Source organism: Hermetia illucens, chromosome 1 (assembly GCF_905115235.1).
Source record: "Hermetia illucens chromosome 1, iHerIll2.2.curated.20191125, whole genome shotgun sequence".
Classification (NCBI taxonomy): Eukaryota; Metazoa; Arthropoda; class Insecta; order Diptera; family Stratiomyidae; genus Hermetia; species Hermetia illucens.
The window spans coordinates 49,676,906-49,701,462 of record NC_051849.1 but is presented as its reverse complement, the minus strand read 5'-3'; the positions used below and the strand labels follow the sequence as shown (position 1 = coordinate 49,701,462).

The 24,557-nt window shown below is 38.6% G+C and overlaps 1 protein-coding gene across 28 annotated transcripts in view; it reads left to right on the top strand.

Moving 5' to 3' along the window:
* LOC119649465 (sorbin and SH3 domain-containing protein 2) overlaps positions 1-24,557 on the top strand; it is a 410,936-nt gene that overhangs the window by 364,537 nt on the left and 21,842 nt on the right. The window contains exon 1 of one of the 28 annotated variants that reach the window (XM_038051813.1): positions 19,445-19,708. The exons of the other annotated variants lie outside the window; for them this stretch is intronic. The gene's annotated coding sequence lies outside the window, so the exon portion shown is untranslated. Of the gene's footprint in view, positions 1-19,444; positions 19,709-24,557 lie in introns of those variants that run through there. 28 annotated transcript variants of the gene reach the window in all.

The window sequence follows — 24,557 nt, the reverse complement described above, 5'->3', positions numbered from 1 at the left end:
CTGATGGTGTCGTCTAGCGTGCCGATATATGTATGGTATTTCCAGTCCATGAACTGCGCAGGCGTAACTGACAGGCATGCCTAATTGTATATGGCAGTTATAGTTTATAGTATATTTTTTCTACTGACGATGAAACTAGTTTATCTACCCAGACCTAACAAGAGGGGGTGGAAAGGGGTGGATTCCCCCTCGGACCAGGAGCTCAATAGGTTCTCCGAGCAGAAATTTAAACGAAAGCAACAAATAATAAACGGGCCCACGTATTTTTCTCCCCACACTTAGATCATTTTCACCCCGCGCATAATTTTTACCTCGGGCCCGGACTTTCTCTTGACGGGACTACCATGAACTGCAAAAAGAAACTACTATTTTCCATACCAGAGTAAGAAATGGATTTCTCAAGACTGTACTCCACCTGAATACCGTTTGCTTTTGCGATAGAGAAGGATATACATGATGCATGTAATAAGAGTGAAGGAAAATAATGGCATACATATGTGTATGTATGGTTTGAAAATGAATCCACTATTCGAATTCAAACGATAAGGGCATTTAAACAATTCCTAACGATTTCATATCATTATAGTTATAAATCTATAGGTGAAGAAGGAGGTTCCACAGAATATGTGAAGCCATTCATTTATGACAGCTATTCCACCCCAACACCTCAAAACAAAATAGAAATTTTCAAATAAGCAATTTCCAATTTTCAAAGTGTAGCTTTCAAGCTTGAATTTCAATTATTATCAAAATATTGAATATTAGATGCACATAGTATGCACACTGGCTCTAACAGCATTGAGGCAATCATGGAAACATGTCATGCATATTTCAATATTGCATTTGAATCAGGTGTTAGCTGGAAATTGACTAGTTACGTACGTTCGTACATGAAAGGCTTGTGGAATTATAGTTTATTGAAAATCTAATATGTTTGCGGTTGGATGGGTTTACCCCTTTCGAAACAAATGCATGAGTGATACTCTTAAGTACTTTGTGTTCCGCTGAAAATCAGTCAATCAAACCTTGATATACGGAAAGATATTGGAAAATTATGGAAACTAAACGTTTAGATTCATTGCAGAGGTTTTCAGATGAATGATTTGAATGCTTCTGGTGTATCAATTTGTAATTATACATGCATCAATCCAGGCCTTGAACCGTTTTATATCACAACGTTATTGGGAAATTGAGGAACGTATCATGGCTCTGTAGTTCCACCCCTCTCAATTCTGTGGATTTGCGAAAATAATTTGAGAATATTTGAAATTGAAAGCAAAAGGACATCCATGTTGTGCGTGGACATTCAAAACCCAAAATGACTGAAGGGTCAGTTATTGACCTTAGAAGTGAATTTATGTTTTACTCAGGAAATGTTTCATTTACGAAAGGATAGTATACCACAGCATCTATGGTGTTTGAGTACTGAGTTTGTATAATACCTTCTCAATGTATAAAGTAAACGTCCCAGGAGATATAATTAACTGATGTGGACCAACAAAAAAAGAATCCATAAAATGATATTGACGTTACGTGATCCTAAAATTTAAAAAAATATAATGTGTACACATAACACTACTAGTAACTTTGCAAAATATGACAAATTACTGGATTATTTCTACTAATTCTATGAACGAGGTCTATTTCCCTAAAATTTGAGTCTTTACTTCTTTGCCTCACAAACGACATAAAAAACCGCATTTATGAAAAGTCTCTTTCCTACCCCCATTTGAATGGCAGATGTATGAAGACTTTTAACTTTCTTACTACAATGCTGAGACTTTGATGGGACGTGACCAGTTAAGAAAATCTTTTCCATCTCAATTTATTGAGGAAAATGGAGCCGTTGATTGACTCCAGGGAGGCCTTCCGCCCCCTCTTTATATGACAATTCCCATCCATTTAAAAGAAAATAGATCCCTTTGCTTTTAAAACCTTCATGAATCCTGAGAAACGGATGCAAATATTTTCCATGCAGCCACTCTCTGATGACAATCTCGAAAGTAATCACATATTTGCGGCATCGAATTCAATAGGGTATCCATTACCTTTTCTTATGCTGCTCTTTGCTGCCTCTGCCATCATCCAAAGGGGCAGAAATTAACTCTTACAGTTTGCAAAGGCAATCTCGGCTCTACCTTGTGGCCACGATGCAAGGTCTTGGCATGTATGTGACCGCTAGTAGCATGACCGTAACTGCTTTGTCTGCAGAGAGGTAGGTTTCGTTTATGTGATCTGAAATTTAGGACCTGTTGCTGTTTGTGTTTTTTCATCTCCAGCATGTAAAACAAGGTCACCTGCACAACCATAACTGTTGACATCATCATCGTGGCACTACAGCCCGTCGTCGGAACCTGACCGCCTGGATCTTTGTCCTCCAATTATCTCGGTCAAGTGAGCGCGCCCTCCAATCTTGGAAGCCCAGTATTTGCTCGGCGTCCATATATATTCTGCTCTCTCACCGTTCTCTCGATCTTTCTCATAGTCTCGCTCCGTCGACACGTCGTCCGTTCATAACCTTTTAACCTTTTGAGGCATGCGATCGTCGCTCGTTAGGCATGCTCTGCCCACTGAAGGCGTTGTAGAGTAACGAATTTCGAGACTTCTAGCTCACCGTAAAGTTCATACAACTCATGATTGTACCGAATGGGTCATCCATCCCGGTAGCGAACTGCTCATAAAATTCGCCGAAGGACTTTCCTTCTAAACGTGTTTCGCAAATTTTCGTAGGTTTTGGGGAGGCTCCAGGTTTTGCACCCATAATATAGTACTAGTCGTATGATAGTTTTGAATACGCGAAACTTTGATTTCATTATGAGAAGAATCGAATCTTATTCGCTAGCTCTGTCCGTCGCTTGATCTCTACAGTCTCATTAGCGTCCTTTGACAGGCTGCTACCCAGATATATGTGGTAAAACTGTCTACGAATTCGATGTAGCGGTGCCCTACGCATCATTATTTTCGTTTTGTCCTCATTAATGCGTAGTTCAATTTCTTTCGCAACAGTGTCAAGAGTATTCAGAAGTTCCTCTGCGTCAGTCATTTTTCAGGACAAGATGCTGATGTCTTCTGCGTACGCTTGTGTTGGTATCCATTACTCGGATAGCGTATTCATGCTAGGTTGATGAACGTCGGCGCCATTGCGTCGCCCTGCTTCAAACCAGTGCGTGTTTGATTGGTGTATCGCATTTAGTAGACCAGTTCCCCCGGATTTTAACAGCTCGGCTGAAATCTCGTCCGTGCCCGGCGCTTTGTTTGATTTCAATGACCGCATGGCGAAATCAACTTCTTCTGCTGTCGGAGGATGTATAGTGAGACCAGGATCACCAGTACCGATTTGGACTACTTGAATGGGGCGCCGGGTGTCGGATTCAGAAGCTCTTCAAAATATGATGCTCGGCGTTTGATGATGTTTCCATCTTTATCTTCGCAGAGGCTAGCCCTGGGTTGATAGCCGTTCATGTTTTCCCTATACTAAAATGACGGTCAAGCTATTTGCCTGCAATCAGATTCCCTGCAAAATCATCTTAATTGTTTTAGCTTAGGCCAGAGGCATACCCCGAGCTAAAGATTGTAGCCGGAGTATTCCTAAAAAGTTGACCAGTGAGCCACGTTTAATAATTCGGCCTGTCGCCAATGACGGTAATTACCCGGTAATCTATATTCCCAGGTATAATTACCTTGCCTGTTATCTCTCTGGTAATTGATAAGTCCAATTAAGATTTTCGCAAATCTCCTTAAAAGTTTAGCAGGAAAACCTCCTTAAAAGTTTAACATTATGTTCCCTCAGTCCAAGAAATTATATTCTATTGTCACAGCATCCAGTTTCCTAGGTTGAAGGGACTCACGGTAGAACTTGACAACCCATATCGACTGTATGCACAGGAAGTAAACCCTAGTATCTCGGCCGATTAGCCGCTGACCGACAAGCATGGACCAGCCAAATGAACAAAACCACGAGGCTTTAATCTTACCCTAAATTTTTAAATTTGCTGCTTGTTGTTAGGGGGTCACACTTTCGTAGCAGAAGGTCTCTGTTTAAATTCCGTTGGTGGCAAAGGGATACCAGTTGACTCAGCTATGTGTGAGTCTAATCAGAATAATAATCACGGACGAGCGGCATGCTGACTTCATTGTCTCCTACTGCGTACCGTAGCCCTATAATCGTTCGTTAGGGCCGTCATCCACGTTCAGTTTGGCCTGCCTATTACGCCCGAACAGCCCGTAGTGCACCCGACCGCTAGCTAAACTGAATGCACCACCCACGTACCGGCAAGTCAAGCGGCATCACTAGCTCAACTCTGGACGTGGAAAGCGTTGAGACGTGAATTTGAGATATTTTTGGGTGTGAGCATTTTTGAAAATTTTTATCAGCGATGCAAATGCAAATAAAATTCTTGCTCACAGCCTAAACAAAGAGTCACGTCTCTGTCGATTTACGTGGGCACAAGTCTCGTGGACTTAATCCCACGATCTTCTTAAGACACGTATTGATTTTGTGATCACAATCAGCGCGCCACTGAGCCAAGCACAACGGTACCAGTCTATGCGGAGTGCATGGCTCAGCATTCATACTGGTGGATGCAAGATGTACCTAAATTTCTACCGAAGTATGGACTATGGCACCAGCCTTTGAGACCCGAAGGTCCCCCTGCTCCTACTAGTGGGCTAACCGCAACAACCAAGGTGAATACACATAAAACAGGTACACCCATGGTAAGATTTCCTTACCTACTGCCAGTTGAGATGAGTCCACGTGCAGACTCGGGTCTTGAAGGTAATGCTCTAATGCACTTCAAGGCCCAAATCCAATTAGTTGTCGTGCCAATGATTATAATTATAATTAATTTTAAACTCATTGAATCGTTCTTTTTACATGAAGATTGCACGCAAATTAAAGTTGTATCATACCAACTCACATAACTGAGCAAATTCTTTTCTTAGAAATATGAAAATAACCTATGGTGGTATAACCTCCTTTGTCCTAGTAGAAAACGCTCATATCAGTTGAAACATTGTGCAACCAACCGTGATTTTGCAAAATCTAGTTGAAAGGATTGGTTCCTCCCAAGTAATTCATCGTAGCCATTCAATCTTGATATTTGCACAACTAATTATCCAAAATATTAATCGTAAGAACACTAACATTGCCATTGTCTGCTGTGTGTAGGACCTACATCACTGAATGTTATCTGATAATATAATAGTTTCTCCAAACAGATTCATTAAGCTTCCAAGCTGACGCCTCATAAAAAACTTCAAATCTCCTTACAATCCATTACTAATTTGATTGAGTCCTTGTATATTATGCAGATCCTACAATTTACGCTCTCAAATTACTAATTCAATTAATCAGATGCTCTCTATAAGGGATTCAGCTCAATCATTAAATTGCACAGAAGATGTGTTAATTCGTAATGTGATACGTGCTCGAAGGCTATTACCTCTGTAGAAAGCTGTTTCAATCATTAGTGCAACAATAGTGTCTATTATGCTTTCAATTAAATTACGTGTATCCCTAGAACGGGTCTATACCTTTTCAGTGCCCGTACATTCATACGGCATACAATGAGTATGACACATGTGTACTGACGTACGGGTACAATGAATAAAGGCAATCTGAAGTGAAGCTGGAGGTTCTTAAGCTTAGATAGATAGATCCACTATTGTTGATTTAGAAAAGTCGATCAATTGAAAGTGTGTAAGCAAGCTATGGGGGAGTACTGTAGAGGTGGCTACAGAGATATCCGTTGGAATAGAAATGGATATAAGAATGCAATATGCAGATACATCCATATAACATAGAGTATGCCCACACAAGAAAATGAAGAAAGTATGACATAACGTAAACACCGAACTGAGAACTCTGTTGGGGCCGAACGAAGATTCGAATTAAATCTAGCGGAATTAAACACGATCCGGATAATCACTTTAATTATTCTCGTATTATCTTGTAGAATAGTTCTAATTAGTCCAATTATGAACTGGATATGGTGATGTTTCAAACACGGCTAAACAAGGAGACTCATCTACCCATCGAAGTGGTTTTGATTCACTGATTTGATATGTGACAATAACGACTGTGACATGTTTAGTTGAGCCAATTTAGTCAAGTACTATTGTCTTCCACGAATTTCTAGTCTACTGTTATTCTTATTATACTGGTTAATTATATGTTTCAATTTTTGTCATAGCTTTTCATCATTTATACTCCCTTTTAACGGTGTTATTTGGTTTTAAAGGTATATATTCAACTGCTCTTTTGAGCAAAGAAGTTGTCAATGTAATGAAGCAACACAATACACTTTTAGGTATTTTTAATACTTCGTGGAAAACAAAACCTTATTAAAATCGATTCATTGTTTGAAAAGTAGTGATGCACCAAGTTGCAGTAGTGTGTGGGGCTTTCGTTAACTAGAACCAGCCCCACTTTGTTCTTTTACCATCCCTTCAGAAATGCCACAAAGCATTACTTCGCTAGAAGAACTACGCTTGAAACGAACAAGCATTACGCTTCCTTGCGAAACTCCGCCTTCTTACTACCAGTTCACTGGCCACCATTTCTGCTCTAACTGTAACATTTCCTCAACAATTTTTGATGAACCTAGACTGGCTTTCCAACAATCTTCTGATTTCCTTTTCTCTCGAAAAAAAATCGTCAACACAACTGATGGTCTCATTAGCGTATATTTTAACATATTCGGGTTTCTCCGCTACGACAATCACAGCCAAATCATTCAGAAAGCCGATTATCGTAGTGTCTGTTGGCACGGGAAGGATGCTAACTCCATCATACATCACGTTTCACAAGAGAGAATGCTACCGTGACAATCCCTGGTCCGTACCAAACAAAGGGCACTCGTTTTACCCAATGAATTTATTATTCGTTTCCAGCTGATTGAATTTATTCAAAACATTTCATCGGTAAACCACATCTTTGACGTCCATTGTATAGCCAACTTGGCGAAAGCTAAACTGCCGCTCCCATGGGCTAACCCTATATTTTATGATCGGGAAAATTCTATTATGAATTACTCTCTCTGACATCTTTCCTATCATGTCTATTAGGCAAATCGAACGGTATGATCATCTGCATCTCCCGTTTCCTTATAAATTTTAATAGCAGAACTTCTTTCTGCCTCTTCTACCGGATGGAGGAACCCTTTCTATCATGCATGCCTCAAATACGTTTACAAACCAGTTAAGCGTGATCTTAACAGTAAGCTTAAGGGCGCTAATGGAGACAATGTTCAAATCGAAAACTTTATTAACTCCAATTTTACCGCAAATCTCCATAGGCTCCTCCTCAGTTACTACTGTTATAATGAATGTGTTCCATATTTTTTGTGGTTCCTTTTAAGCGGGAAAAGAGCTCCATATCCACATAGCCATATATGCCGTTTTCCAAGAGTTTAGATCTGCTATCGAACAACCTTCTACGGAACATTTTCGTTTACTGGTGCATATAGGGCACTCAAGCATACTTCGAAGATTCGCATACGCATTCTATAATACTTACCACCGCCTTGTTGCTCGAAAGTATGCAGCCCCCAACTCCTAATCTGATCAAGAGTTTAACGGCCTATGGATAAGGATTCGCCGCCCCGGCTTGGCAGCGTCACATATCTTCATCATGTATTATATCTCATTACTTGCACTACTTTTTCTGAAGCGAATTGCTCAGTGATTAGAGGGCTAGGCTGTCGTAGCAGAAGGTCTTTCTTCAAATCCCACTGATAGCAGAGGGGTTTGTATGCTACCTGGATGTGGGATACCAGTCGACTCAGCTGTGAATAATCAGGTTAATAATCTCGGGGGAGTGCAGTGCTGCCCACATTGCCTCCTACAGTGTACCTCCTATAGTGTAACGTTACGGTCTTGAATGAAGTGTTCTAATAGACTTCAAAGTCCAGATTCAATTGGATTCTCCCGCCAACGTTTATTAAAATTTTCTGAATCCGCATCATTGTACAGTACTTCTACGAACGCATACCCATCACATATCTTCAAGGACCAACCTTGATTATCAGTTCCCCATCCGTGGGAATGCGCATCACTGCGTAGTTCATTTTCGATCTGGGGGCAAATTTCTTGATGTTCACTATGAGTATTGTGCTCACTAACAAAGCAGACCATTAGTCGAGTCGACTTTTGAACCAGTGCCTATGCTTCGAAAAGGGGGTTTATTATCGGAGTTTTTAATAGTATCGCCTTGCTAGCTACATTCTTAGCGCAAGTTGAGTGCTGCTGATGCTTTAATGCTTGCTGATTATGTTGTTTTCTTCTCACGGATGTTTTGTGAGAATGGGTGCTTCGCCGCCTCTTAATGGTTGAGGTGGATTTATACCAACCTTACTTCTTCATTATGTTTAAGACTATTCTACATAATGGGCACCTGCTGCTGCCTGCAACATACCAACAGTTGACGCTTTTTTCCCTGCGGAACACACGTTTCAAGTCAACCTCGCAGGCATTCTCCTTGAAATTTTTTAGACCTATTTGCCCTATCGCAGTAGCCGGTCTGTATTGCCGTCAAAAAACCAGATTCCAGATTCCTGAAGGAAGGATTCCAAACATCTGAAACAGGTCCTGAAGGAAACCTACTTTTTGGGTTGGGAAATAATGAAGTTTATTTTCACTACACTAACTGCCAGTAGTTTGAGCGCTGCCTCAGCCGGTAAAATGATATTTGCCGTCAAATTAGCCATTTTTCTAATGAGTTTGGTACCCAGTCCTTTATGTGAAAAGAAAAAGAAGGGATTTGCTTTGCTGGATAAAATTTTCTTTATTAAACAAATACTATATCTCAGGAATCAGTTTTTCTGTTCTATTCAAGTCAGATTCTCCTTTTGAGGCTTAACAAAACTTTTTAACATTGTTGAAGGGCACAAGTGGTTCCCGATATATCGGTATTTCAAGCTTATTAAATATTACTAGCGAGTGGAAAAGCCAAGATCATAGAATCGTAGAGCTTCCCCTGAATGAGATCAGTGTTAGTCCCTGTGATATCCCACTGTGAACTGATGAATGCCCAACCTGCCTAGGTTGTAAAGCTGCTTTCCGTGCCCTTGCAACGGGTATTCTCTGGAGCTATGTACCCGTTAAACACGCCTTTCTCCAGGCTGCTTGTAATATTAAGTGCAACGGTGATCAAATAATGCACCATCGAGGGATCGGCTTTCTTCTGCCATATTGGTTTCTGTTTTTCCATCTGACTGGCTGTCACACGCACTTCGCTCGGAAATGGTAAACATACGCAGCCTGAAAATCCTATACATAAAATGAAAACCGCGATTTTGTGCGGAGTTTAAGGAGGAGCCCCTCAAGCGGAAAACACATATTATTTTTTTTCTCAGAATATGGGATATGGGGTATCAAGCAATGTGAATAGTTGGATATATTAAATAGTATACACCGTGACCTACTAGCTACGTAGAAAAGCAATCGTCGTTTAACGGAATATTTTCACATGGCTTGCTTGTAATTTTTCCAAACTTTACTTCGTGTAAGTTTCCGCTAGATTCGTTGAAAGGGGCGAAAATATCCCTGACGTTTCCAAATCTGGCAAGCACAGAGTCATGCAATGGAATGTTGGCAGGATATTAAAGTGGAGCTGAGCTTAACTGCTCGCGGAACTTCACTGTCAATTTTGCCAGTGTCATTAGAATTTTGGATAGCTCAGCCCTCGTGGTTTATTGCGGTGAACCAGGATGACTATTTAGCCATCCTGCCATTCGATGGATCATTACAAATTTACTACTTGCATCCAATCTTTTTTTCGTTTTTATTTTCCCCGCTGCCGAAAACAAAACCAATTAAATTTACTTCAGTTCTTGAACATTGAAAACGATTTCCCGTGGGCCATCCAACACTGAAAATTTACCGGAACAAGTCTACCAAAAAACACTACAGTTTACTTTATTACACAAGGTAGTATAGGTCTTTCTCTACTCAAAGACCACACTGCCTCCCGTTTCCAATCACATTGGAGCTACCGCTTGCTGTGTTTTTACTTCCGGAGGGGGTAATAGAAAACCGCTCAAGAGGTACCGCGAGATAGAAATTTTAATTTAAGACTGAATCGGGTTAGACCCTGGAAACGGCGCCGAATTTCGAGTAAGAATTAAATCGCTTTCCTGTCGTTCGACTCACTAACGACGCTTGGAAACAAAGCCCTCTTTTCTTTTCATCGGTGAGTCTTTGTTCCTCGTTCCAGCTAACCATATGCTTTCCAAAATAACAGTATCAATAGAATTTTTTATTTATGGTATTCTAAAGTAGTAGAAAAAAATTTTGGCTGGTCTCACTTCTAAGTCCCACTCAAAAAATTGAAGGCCCGTCGACCTTCGGACCGAACCGGACCGGAAAAAACGAGGTAACGCATTTTCATCACTATGCACGCCCATCTACCATGTCGCCAAATGACAAGAAGAAGAAGAAACTACCCTTCCTCCTATTCCCTCTATGCTAGACCCACGCGTCTTGACATTTCTACCCAGAAGTCCAAAAGTTGCCCTAAAAAACTGAATTCCCATTCAGAAGGTCACATGCTCGCCAGAAAAGAACGAGAAAGAAAAGAACCGTTTTTGTATTACAAGCCGCCCGCACTTCATCATCAACTGTCTATGTGGAGGAAAGAACATTGTCCCTGCCACGCACATGAATAACAATTTCAGGCTGCCTCTCCCGCTAATGTCGCCACGCAACAGTCTCGGCAATTTATAATGAAACTTCCGCAGTGCTGGCGCCAGCTCATTACACAAAATGCATTTAATTGCACACTAGCATGGGCATGCACTTAGCGTTCCCACACTTACTACTGGAAAAGATTTTGATTTAAAATGTTACGATCGATGATCGAAACAATGGATTACTATTTTTTTATGCCCAAACTTACTTTGCAATGAAGATTGACACCTTCTGCTCCCAATTCTCTGCTCCTTTTTTGAAGACCAGTCATCATCGATATTCTGTAGATGCTGTTTTTGAAAATTGAGACAATCGTAAAGTTGATTTTGCAGCAAATTATCAAAAGCCGTTGTAAAATGTTGTTACATACTTTATTTAAGCACATTTTGGAATGGTATGCACTTCGGGGCCTAAGTTAGATTATAAGAAAATCGCCGTGAGTTTTCCTCCTGAAATTAATTTGAAAGTTAGGATAATTTCTAAAACTACTAGTTAATTTGACACTCCAAATGAGTATACCATATTTTATGAAAACTGAAAGTAAAATTATGTCCTCATGGAATGGATTTTTGGAATCTTCATCGCTTTCCGAAAATTCAATAGACTCCATCGTTTGCAAGTAAATTTATAATTTATGACAAATTGATTGAACAACAGACAATAAAAAAGCTTCAATAAGATTGAAAACGAGATACTGATTTCCAAAAAAAAAGCTGTTCAGTCTAATTTAGCTGCGCTCAATATTTCCAATTGTACATTATGTTCACTTTATTATTAGATTATCCGAATCAATGCGCATGCATTTGCTAAAAATACAATTTTATTCTCAATTCAAATCAATAATCCGATATAGCCCGCAAAATCCAAGATACAAGATAGGTAAATGCGCAAAGCGAAGAGCAATGACCATATTTTAGGCTCTAGTGTTTACTGTTCAGAACTTTTTCAAGTTTGAATACAAAATTTTATTTTTAATTTTTTTGCCATTTATAAATGAATATTGAGAGTTGAGAGTTTGCGTCATTTATTTATGTATTGCAAATATACGTACATCGAAATGTGCATTTTTCATGGAGTTATCCAATTTTAATAGAAACAGGTGCTAGAGATCCAATGATGCAGAGGGAGTGGAGGTGAAATATCGGCACATAATAGTCTTTATTCTTCATATTGTAATAGCAAAGCAAAAAATAGCGCAATGTATGATTTGATTCCTACTAGATTTCAATTGTCTTGCAATTTTGCTTCGTGATTGATGTTTTATATCACTCATGTTCAGTGAAGTTGTACCACATACCGCTCGGAAAGGTTCAAAGCAAAGTGAATTCCGCAGTATCCTAGAAAAAGCCTGGAATTTATCAAAAATATCGACGGGAAGCACTGAACGAATCAGAAAAGTATCCAAAAAAATCTATAAGAAATCATCAAAATTCTGATCAGCACAAAAATTTCGATCCCAGCTAGGCTTTAAAGAAACAAAGAGAGGTAAAGTTAGAAACAACTTGAACTACATGGCTTAGTAAAATAGATATTACAAAGCGCTAATTTTAGCTTCAGAAGCACGAAAAAGTGAAACAGGGTTATGTCCAGTAAATATCGTGGCTCTTTGTTGCCTTTTAGACCTTGAATTCAATCGCAGATCCTTCTTTATGGGATATAGCATATTTTCCTCATGTAAAGTACACAAATTTTTTCTCAACAAATTTGGCTGTTTGGAATTTTTTTTCTTGTTTTACAAAATGGCCAGATATGATTCGTTACTTATATTGCTAGCCAGCATTTTAACCGTGTGAGTGTGTTTCTAGCGATTAATTATTTGAAATAATAAAACTCATTTTTCCTATTCGCTAGTGTTGACCTTTATTTTGCAAAGGCCGATATTTCGGGAACCACTTGTTCGCTTCATTAGTGCCAACCCAGTTAGAACAAGTGGTTCCCGAAATATGGTATTTGCAAAATAAAAGTCAACACTAGCGAATAGGAAAAAGAAGATTTATTATTTCAAATAACAGTATTTTTAGTTATAAAAGCATAGAAGGTTTTTTTCTTTTTTGACTACAATGCCATTTTAATTTCACATTCACTATATTTCGGAAGTCCCTCTTCTTTGAAAAAGAGCACGAGTGATCCCAGAAATAATGTATTTGTTAAGCAAAAATCTATTGTAACCAATGTTCAATTCTACTGCAATCTTAGAGTGAATGTCAGTATGACACTAAAGCGAATAGGCTGTCCTGAGCAGTGGTCAGATTCCCAGCATTACGGCGTTCCTGAAGTTCTCAAAAACGATGCTACATTGCCCAAAAATCAGTATGATAATTTCCCTTAATTTCTTCTTTTCTTTAATTCTTGGCGTACAGGTTTACATCGGAATTTCTGCTAATAACATTAATTCGGTTGAAATCAAGAGTTGTATATGTTTTCTGTTCATATTTTTTCTGCATTCTAAGCCTTTCTTCATCGTACCAGCATTCGGCAGCCTCTCTCTCCTCTTCCTCAAGAATATTTATTTGGAAGTTAATTGAATAATTGAAGTTAATAATAATACAAGAAGTAAAGAAGCAAACTGAATAAAACTTCCAACTAGCTAACAGCATTGGTGGATTCCTTACATAATTACCTGTTGCACCCATAAACTGCTTCATTGCTATAATTTCACCGACTGCTAAATGAATGTCAATGTCAGCTCTAATTTTCCAGCCCTCATGAACTACAAGTTTTTTGTGAATAGTAGGGCATACGCAAAACACCCACCACTCTCTTCCTTTTATTATAATTAAATATGCCCTGAGTTTACATTCAGTTCATGAACGAGCTGCACTAATTGGGGTGAAAACCCTTTCCACAATTTTAGGACAAGGGCCGATTTTTTTAAATGATTAAACAAGTGAACTGCAGTTCTACTTATCCCTAGCCTGAAATTTTCCTAGAAAAGATCAATCCATTTTGGTCTAAATAAGAAGCCTATGCCTTCCCTATTGGTATAGCCCGCCATCAACTGAATGCGGGTTCGCCGTTCCCTCAATCACAATAATGGAATAAATCTCAAACCGGAAGCTTGCACATCAGGTATGAAAGGTTTTCTTTTTTTCTTATGCCCGCACTCAAATATACTAGCGTGCAGAACTACCTCATTTGTACGTAGCCCGTAATACATTTAGCATATCAAACTACTCACTTTAGTGTGATATTGATATTTAGTATTTAGGGTTGCAGTAAATTTACACAGAAAAGACAGCTTTGAGCTATTGTAACTTTATCAGTAATAGTATAATTTTGATGAAACTTGGGATATCATGCTTCATATAAATTTAAATTTTTGGGATAAACTTAAGGGGGACATCTAGTCAATTTGCCTAAGCAGTAATATACCGCTATTAACTTTATTTGAATAGATATTGATCATTATCATCATCAACGGCGCAATGACCGGTATTCGGTCTAGGCCTGCTTTAGTAAGAAACTCCACACACCCCGGTTTTGCGCCAAGGTCCACCAATTAGATGTCCCTAAAACTTGGTGAGAATGAGCCGTTAAAGAAATCATCACTTTCGACCCTCTGCACTCTCCGCCTTCCCAACAAATGTCAAAACTAAGACTGGTTTCGGAAATTACTAGCCGAGACGTTTCATTTGATATCCAAAATGACTACATTTCGTGAAAAAATGTTATATTCCTTTTTGCATGTGCCATTAGCCTCAATATAGAAATATGAAAATTACTGCATGGTTGGACGTTCACAGTTCCCAGCTTCTTACCAAATTTCATATCAATCTGTATAGTCATTTCTGAGAAAAGTCCATATGACAGACAGACGGGCGGACACACATACAGGCAGACGAGACATTAAACCGACTTCAATAAGGTTTTATTTTACAAACAAAACCTTAAAAAGCTCTGCTCAAGTTAGCTGAGACCCGAATGTCAAACGTTTTTCAAGAACATATTTTGTAGGTATTGTCGTGTTTGCGAATAAATACACAAGTCAAAAAGTGCGAGTTGAGTGCTTGAGGTATAAAAGATTTTCCGTATTTCCTAGATAAAAATACCACAACTCCGTGCACGACCATTTCGTTGTACGTATCTCATATTAAATATGCACTAAGCATGTTTATGCTTTATTGCGATGCAAACATTCTAGGTCTTCGGCTGCAGTTAATTTACATGAAAAAAGCCAATTTTGTTAATAATATTAGGATTTTCACAAAACTTTTCAATATCATCTCCCATATTATAGCCTATGTTACTGCCAAACTTTATTATTTATGGATGAGCTTAAAGTCAGTCAGTTTCCAGAAAAAGTTGTAATATACAATATAAACTTTGTTTATAGAGTTATCCACCTGGGGAGTACTTTCAAGCCTTGATATCATACAGAATCAATTGCAGGATCTTTTTCACAAAATTCAAAAAATCGGGGAGTATCTCGAGCACATTTCCAAAGAGATTGCCAGCACCTCAATTTCGACTTTCCATAAACGGAAACCTAGCAAGCGTGTTTGTCATTTTTTCAGCATTCAACTTCAATAATTCCTTGTAGTTGCCTAGAGGAACTGAATTTTAGATCCTAGGTTAATTTCCCGAGAAAGCGAGAATTGTAAGTCAGCGTAGAAATCGTTACCCACCAGTGCTGCTGGAATTGCGATTAAACAGGATATTAGTGAAAGAATGTTTTGAAGGAGCACTGTCCATTCTGCTACGGGAGTGGTGCACCTGAAGTTCACAAGCCCCAATGTGCACGCTGTGCACTATCAGAAAATATTCATACTCATCAGAAATGGTATTCTAAATTGGACAATATTTGTGAAAGCTAAGCAGATTAGGGATAGCCAGAATATTCACCCGGATGAAATATGATGGAAAGTGCCGAAAATTTACCAAGTTTAACAACAGCTAAATACAGCTTCGTTGAAGTGTCCCATTCACTTGTAGCTTGCGGGTGGACCCAGTTGGTTGAACATTTCAGTTCTCCTCACCAGGATTGATCTGAATAGCAAAAATGTTGTGGAAACCATGATGAACTATAAAAACAGAATGGAAATGGAAAATAAAAAATAAATACATTATGGCCCAACCGCAAGCATGGAGTTGCATAACAAGAAATCTGTGTGTCGCAATTGAGGGGAGAAGATTGGCGGCGGACTGGATGACCAATGCTTCCCCTTCTTCAAGTATTGATGAAGCGTGGCCTATGGGAACCCCACAGGAGTAGAGTAGTGCTTACTATTCCTGCGAGAGTACGCTCAATTATCAACTATATGGATAGTGTATATTGACGTGTTGAAAGTATACTTTTGACAAAAACTTTTGCCGGGAGTGTTTTTACCATGTACATACATACGAGTATATAGTTTACAAAAAAATTATGAAATGGATATCTGTCTACTACATACAAAATAACAATACACCTACATTTTCTTCATAGATAAATGCTTACATTGGTGTAATCATCAATTTAAATTTTGTCGCTTTTACCCACGGTTTCTACTAAAATCTAAAAAAATAGTTGATTTCTTTCAAATAACTTAATTAAACATCGCGGTTTCGGTGACAATAATCTTGTCCGATGTCTCACTTGCCTCCTCTGTCAAAAGCTTCGATTACACGTTACCCGTGTCGTGGTTCAACCTGTTCCCTTCTGGTCCTCTTAGGATCGCCAAGTTCTCTTGCGCGTCCAACTTTCTTCTGTGCCCACATTCCTTGATAACATCTACGTTGTCCCATGTGGTGTTATGTCTGTCCTTACTAATGTTCGATGCAATCATGGATTTCAGCTTTGTGCTCTTCTTATTTTTTCTCCTGGTTGTTTCTCTTTCTCTCTACTGCTCTCCTCTGCATAATGAAAACAGTCTTTTCATTTATTCTAAGTAGCACTCCTCACAATCCAGACATGTTATTTTATATATCCTGCTCGATTCGTGTTTTAATGTGCGGTCCTTGGGTGATCCGAGCCTGCTTTTGAACTGGCACCCATGTCGATATCTTTCAACAAAGTTACAGGTGTGTGACCCCTACTCTTATTTTCCTTTCCAAAGTTTTCTTATTTTTTGCCGTTTCGCTTTTTTCCAAATGAGTTTTTCAATTATCGACGGTTGGAAGCCGTTCTTCATTTCGGTGTCGATAATATACTCCATTCCTTTCCGAAATCTTTCAACACTCAGAACACAGCCAACAATCGGTGGATCATTGCATGGAAAGGGATCATTTTATGTGAATGGAAGTGGTTTTAATTCTCCGAAATTGTTCGCTATGTGTGTGTAGGCTTACTAGAGATATCAAAAGAGATCGCCTTTTCCCTCTAATGATCCTTAAATCAAGAAATGGGAGTTCTTAATTGTCCTCTACTTCCATTGTGAATCTTAGGTTCCGATGTACCTAGTTTAGGACTTCCAGCATCTCATCCACTTTGTCTTCATCGAAAATGGTGAAAATGTTATCTACATAGCTCGACCAGACCTTTGGGAGCACGACTATGTCGCTCAAAAAGGACGATAGGGGGTTCCCCATCGCTACCCCTCCACAAGTTTCCTGAACATCCCTGTCATCCACGCAAAGGATGGGGGATTTTTACTTAGCCACAGTTCCAGATAGAGAAGCGTCTCCTTCACCGGGATGCTCGGAAACAAGGCCTCAATATCGTTCATCCGGTGTCGTAAATTCTACACTTTTTAGTTTCTTGATGAGGTTCTCACTAGTCCTGATGGTTTTTCCAGCGGGTATTCCCCCTAGACACTTTATTTTTGGCACTACGGGCATCCAAAGGCTGGATTCTCAATCATATAGCGGCATTCTCTACTTTCCTCGCTCGTTTAATTGAATCCGGCAAAAGGTCTTTCCTCAAATCAAAGTATCCCTTTGGAAATACTAGACTAAAACAAAATATGTTAGTTGATCAGGTACTGAGGACGGGCACAACTTGTGCCCTAAATAGGTATTTACAAGTAAATACCTTATTCCGCAAGAAATCAACTATTTTTTTTAGATTCTATTTGTATAGTTTCAAACAATGGTGTTTTTTGACTCCATTTCATTATTGAACTCCAAGATTCCGTTTGAATAACTGCCCAAATGTGGCTTTTCCATTCTTACGGTTCCTTAATACCTACCTACTGTGCTGGTTGCGTATGATGTCCTCCAACTTCGAAAGCACTGTAGAACATTGACGCTTCTTGTAAATGAGCCTTATGAATGATTTTGGTACAAATCTGTTAAAATACATATTCGTCACAGAAATTGAGAGGGTTACTAAAACTATGAACTATGGAGTGGCTTTCTCATCTACGGCTCATTCGAAGACAACGTTGTTAACTAAAATAAACATACAAAAAACTTCAAATAGTCCTGGTCACTTGAAACTGAGCGTCTGGTAGAATAACAATAATGTCTCTGTATGAAATTTAAGCCGCTCGAAAATCTAAGCCAATCGAACATCGAAATTTTTAGTCTTGCTCGATTTATCTATCTATACCTCCTCAGTAAAAAAAACCTTCCATCTTAGAAACCCTACTAAATTGACTTCAGAAAATGTACGTAATAAAACTAGAAAATTTAGTGCAAATTTCATTTTTATTAACGAAGTGCGTGTATATTTCAAATAATGCCTCTCAATTTATATTGATTTAACTTCGCCAATTTTAGCTACTGCTTATTCAACTTAGCTCAAATAAGGGTCCAATATAGAATGATGGAGAGGATGAGGGATGATACCTAGCCTCTCGAAAGCAATCATATCACTGCTTCCTCAATTAGTTGCTAAAGGGGAAAAGTTTGTTGAAAGTAACTACGATAATGGAATTGCTACTTCTCAGATCAAGGCTATTGTAAGTTTATTTTTACTTCCCTGATTATTCCGGTTAGTGAACTAGAATTGTGAGAATATTTAAGAAAATATTTTTTAAGGAAGTGTTCTTTTTCTGCATGTAAATCCGCTACATGCTGTTAAGCCCAGATTGGAACTGAGATAGATGCTACAACTCAGGGGACTTCAAGATAATTTAGGTAATCCTAGCTCGTTGCAAATGTTCCAATTTGGCGATAACCTATTTAAATTATATTACTGACTTATGTTGCAGAAATATAATTTTGATGACCGTATTAAAAGATCGTGACCAGTAATCCCGCAAATTTCTTTTCCATTGAGAACGGAGGATCATTACTGTGACTAGTTTATAGCTTAGACCTTTTGAGTTGAAAGCTATTCAGCTTGTCAAATAAAATCCTGTTCATGACAAATCCACCCACTTCAAATTTAAATGCTACAAATAAAAAACCTATCACATCATAGACCTTAAACTTGACTCTGACATAATGTGCGAACTAGTCACGAAAATTTGGTGCTAAACATTGGTGTCTACTTGTCTAGAATGGTGTTGGACTAGTCTATCATAATGTCCAAAGTTCCTATTTAAAATTGAGTTCAGTAACTTATTTGTAATAATTCCATTACGACGAGTCCCACATATGATAATATTGCATGCCTAAATAGTATAGAGCGCACGTAAACAAAAGGCCCGACCAAGCCCACTCATCATAGGACGCTATCGCTCAGTAACCTTATAAGGTTGAGTGTTTTTGTTGTTGAACATCGTTCGAAGACTTGGTAAAATATAGATAAAGATACATAAAATACGTACGAATACCATGTGTAGCAGTTCTGCTCGGTTCTAGTATTCAATTACTTAACAAGGCCGATCTTGTTCCATGCTCGACTTATGGCAACTTGTGAGCTTTTCGACCGCATTTCAGTTCTTATCGAACGTTTAAGCGATTCTATAGGTTTTGTGCAGATTCGGAAAAAAGATCGGTTTCGTGTTATGAATTTATCCTTCTTTGAGTGAAGCAATCGAGTGGTGGACGTACAAAGTGTATATTATAAAGCAAATGTGACACTTAGTGAAATTTAGTTAAATTAGAATCTCTGATTATCCATATAAGGTGCGATTCGATAGGCATTGCTTTCCATAAAATCGGAACACTAACATTAGTCACCGGAAAAGGCTATCTCAAATTTATATCCGGGGTATGTGTGCAACACCTTTCTTTCTTGGAAAACATATCACTCATTACTTTTTTGCCCACTGCACTAAGTTAAAAACCATAAATATTACAAAAACTCTTTGAAGAAGTTGAAGTGCGTTAGATACATCTATGAAAACTCCTGTACTCGTATTTCCAGAACTTGAAAATAGAAGCAACCGCAAGACATTAATTTGTCAGACACGGTGCTCATATCAAGTGGTTGTTACAAATACAGTCTTCAGAACAAGAATAAACTGTGTAAAAAGTGTAATTGACCAATTCAACTGTTATGTTGACCTGACTTCTGCAGGAGTCCAACAATCTCTTAGCCATTTCACTCCAGCAATGGCATTTAGCAGCAATTACATACAATTAATTGAATTTACTTCTACAAGCACTTAACCCAGAAAATGGATAAATCATTTGTAGATACACACATTGATAGAAAATTAATAGACGAAACTACAACCAATTGATCTGTAGTATCTTTAGTTCCAACACACTATCTACATCGAGTTCTTGTTTTTATGAAGAAAAATTTTACTTTTTATTGAAGGAGAATATAAGTTTCTGTCCTATGGTGGCATACTGCATGTCTTGGACTCCGTTTCTCGAAGCAATTTCATTTTTTCCTCCGTAAGAGATAATCTTCAGTAATTTCTTCAGCATAAAACCACTTTCACGGTACGTGATGCTGTAACATGGCATCGATATTTTTTTCTTGTTATTAACTACATAAAATTGCAGGAAAAATGGTTTTAATTCGTAAAAGAAAGTTGTAGCACTTGATTTTGCAGTTTTCTGTAAAAATGATAAAAATTTTGTAATTGAATTTCTTTTACGTTTGTTTGTAAACAGGTATCAGTGGAAATTGCTTTATTTGATTGTGTCGTAACTAGAACGCTTTTTATTGTTATCGTGGTTCCTCAAGTGGATGAATACATGCGTATGTCTTTAGTATTGTTTATATTTTATTGTTATTACCAATTCAGCCATTGTATGTGGTAACATGAATGTGCATTTATTCATGCGTAGTGATGAATTCCACATGTTTCATAATAAGTGCCAAAATCATGAGCTTTTCAAGAGAGCAACAGCGAATTGTAGGAATAGGCTTCACCATCAATTTTATTTCCAACATGCATCCAATTATGTGTCATTACGTTCGGCACATTGCGGTTTAAAACTGGTTAGCGGCCCGCACTCATAACGGAGTAATCCACGTTTCATCAATTACTCCTTTTAGGATTAACCAAACTAATTACAGTTCCTAAACGGGGGTGGCTGATAGTTTGAAGGGATTCTGTTTTGCCAGTTCTTCCAAGTGACATCGCAAGATGCCGGGAGCCATGGGTCAACGCAAATGTTCTAGTCGTCACCTACTAAATTCTCAGGTAGTCGTCTTCAAATTATTTCAGGGATCAAACCAAGTGTTATTTCGGCCCACAATCAAGTGGACATGAACGAAAGACCCCCTTAATTGTTAAACGAAAATTTGCTATGACCAGTTTCGGCGTAAACTGGGTGATTGAAATAAAAAGCCGGAAACCTTTCCCTCATGATTCTAAACTAGGTGGCTCACGCCTTGAAATAATTCCCAGTTATGTCGTGTGTGCATATATAGAAATAAGCATGCATCACCTATCAACCAGGATAGAGATGAGACAATGATCCAGATTGAAAATGGGGTTGTAGCCCGAAGGTACGCTACAATAGTGAGGCCAATGATTACCTTTGGGGGCGGTAATCTGGTCAGAAAGAACTTAACTCGGCACACAAACCAGGGAGTTACACAAACTCCAAAGACTGGGTTTCGTGTGTGCCCAATGGCAACCCTGGAGGTTCTTCTGGGATTAACTCCTTTCCATCTGCACATACAGATGCAGGCAAGGAAAGCAATCTTCAGGATAGCCGGGATTATCAGTGAAGCAGAGAGCTCTCTTCTTTAATCCCCAAAGGAACTACAAGGTGCAGAACATTGCTAGTCTAATTGACAGCCAAGTGACGATCAAAGCACTTAGATCCGACCAGGTGAACTTTAAACTGGTATGGGAATGCCTCGAGAGACTAAATACGCTCGGCTCGTTCAATAAGGTCTGGATACTCTGAATTGTAGGCCATGTTGGGTTGGGAAGCAATGAGGCAGCGAACGAACTAGCCAAAAAGGAAACAGAGGCGCCTTTACACGGCCAGAATCCTTCTGTGAAATCGGAAACGGATTTATGGCTGTGGCATTAAAAAATGAAGCAGAACGGTTGAGGGAACTATACTGTGTAGGTCTACCAGGAATGAAGCAGTCCAGGGTGCTTATTCGGGGATATGAACCCAAACGCGCAAAGGATTGCTTAAACCTTACCAAGAAAAACCTCCGAATCATAGTGGGAATTCTCATTGGTCACTGCCGGCTAAACTATCACCTAGGGAGGCTAGAGATATCTACGAACACTGTCTGCAGGTTCTTTGTGGAGTGTGATGCAACCTCTATATACGTTCTGAGATAGTGTCCGGCACTTGTGCAAAGTAAGTCGAGGCATCTGGGAGATCACTTAATACCAGATGCAAAGATGAAAGATTTGGAAGAGGGAATATACTAAAATTCCTAACGGTTATAGGTTTACTTGTGATGCTATGATTATTAAGTACGCTATAACCAGTAAAAGGGGCACAGTAAGTCTTTAAGGACGCGTTGCGACTTCCCCTTAACAGAATAAGATACCTAATATACGAAGTGCATTTCAAGATCAAACGAAAGAAGACTCAGAATCAATAACAATTCCGTGTAAAGATTTTTGCTGCACATAAAACTGATTTCTGAATACAATATTGTTAAAGATCTTAACTAAATAAATCCCTAAGCATATATGTAGGAATTGAGAATTTTCATATTAAAATTTATTATATTTTATAAATAAGACAAATTTCTGCGCCCTTATTGTATCTGCTCTGAAGGTCTGTTATATTATCATCAAAAGTAGTCAATAAAAATTATAATCAAGAAAATACTACATATATTGGTTTAAATTCCTTAAAGAAGGAAGGAGTAGATACTAATTACGGTAGCTGCGTCTTCATCCTATTTGCAGCTACCGATAATTCACTACTAATTTCAAAGAAATTTTCCTCCTTAGTCTGATTTCACATTACTATTAAGGGTGGAAAATAAAATTAATAATATATCTATATCGATTCCTCCATGGTTCTTATATGCAAAAAAAAATTTTCTCTGGAAGCAGCATCAAGTGCAACTCCAAATCTTTTGTAGTTCGCCTTTGCTCTTTCCTTTCAAATTTCTAAATCCTATGCCGACTTCAACGTGTTTTATATATTTCTTTTTATAAAAGATCATTTTCCTCTTTGAAAGTTTTGCCGAAAATTAAATTCCCCAGCATCCCTAAAATCTATTTAAATACCATATTATTTAATAACATAAATTCTCAAACAACTCTCTCTACTTTGAGTTCCCAAAAAATTACATTCTCCATGCTAATTTTCTATAAAATGCATTTTTACCTAGCGGATCGGTTCAGGCAATTGCAAAACAACATTTTTATTTATTTATATGCTACTGAGGTGGTCTTCGCTCTGCTTAGGATGAGGAAAGTACCGGGGATGCTTTATTCCTGAATTTCGGATGACAAGCAACTTGGCGGGGAGTTGAGTAATTGAGGTCAAATTTGCGATAAAGTTCGTATTGTTTTGCAGATCAAATCGAGCGGCAGAGCTAGAGCGATAGACTGTAATCACCAATCACCTGTTTGTAGTGGAAAATCAGTGAGAAAACTTCTGGTAAAGCCTTACAGGATTTTCGTAACAAGTGATTTAACCAAGAGGTGCAACGTGATACGTGGCTGCAATCTTGTGAGAAAAAAACGAGAAAATTGTGACAGTTTGAATGAAAATGGGGGCATCGAGAACTGGAAAAAATTAAATTGGAAATCCGTGGTGATGAATATCGATTTGTGTGATCTTGGTTCTCTTGGTTCTGCCGTTTGACGTCCGCACTTTCAATGTTATTGGAATTTCTTTTGGTCCCCCACCCTATAGCTGTCCTTAAACAGAAATCCAAATGAGCGGTCATGATCATGTCACCCTGGAATGAGAATTTGAAAACAATTTAACTAAATTGCAATGAATTGCCCTCGGACTATCAGCTGGGAAAAATTTGAAATGTATCAAATTGTACATCGTGCATGCTCATGACATTTCCCCAAGGCTCCAGTTCACTGGTAACAGATCCAATTGAGCTTTTAATGGAAAGTGATATTTTGTGTTTTCTTCCTGGAATGACATCCAATTTTAATTCTAGGACATGATTTCATGTAACCACCTAGAAAGAGGGAAATAAAGTAATATGGTAGACGTATTGATTATTTATAATGTATCTTCATTAGAATAAAAAGACCCTCAACCAAATAGCGGCTCGAAAAAGAAAGTTGCTGTTGCATCTTTTTGCTCTTAATCCTATTTCGGTTGAAGCACCTCAATGCTTGAAAATATCTTTCTGATTCTCTTCTTTTTCTTTAGCATTTGTCTTGTTCAGAAGCGGAGTTGGTTCGTCTTGACGAATACGCCATTTTGGTCGGTCATAGACTTGGTTCGGGTCAAGTCGGCAGGCTCTCAAACCACCATGCAGCGTATCAAGCTACTATTGCTTCGGCCGGCCTTTCGAATTCGATGTACAGGCCGATCTTGGCAAGTGAATTCTCGTCAGTACGAATCACGTGACAATACCATTGACGACGTCTCTCCCGCACAATCGGTGCAACTTCATATCGATCGCGGATATTCTCATTTCGAATGTAATCAAGGCGTGTCACGCCACTATCCAAAGCAACATCTTCGTCTCCATT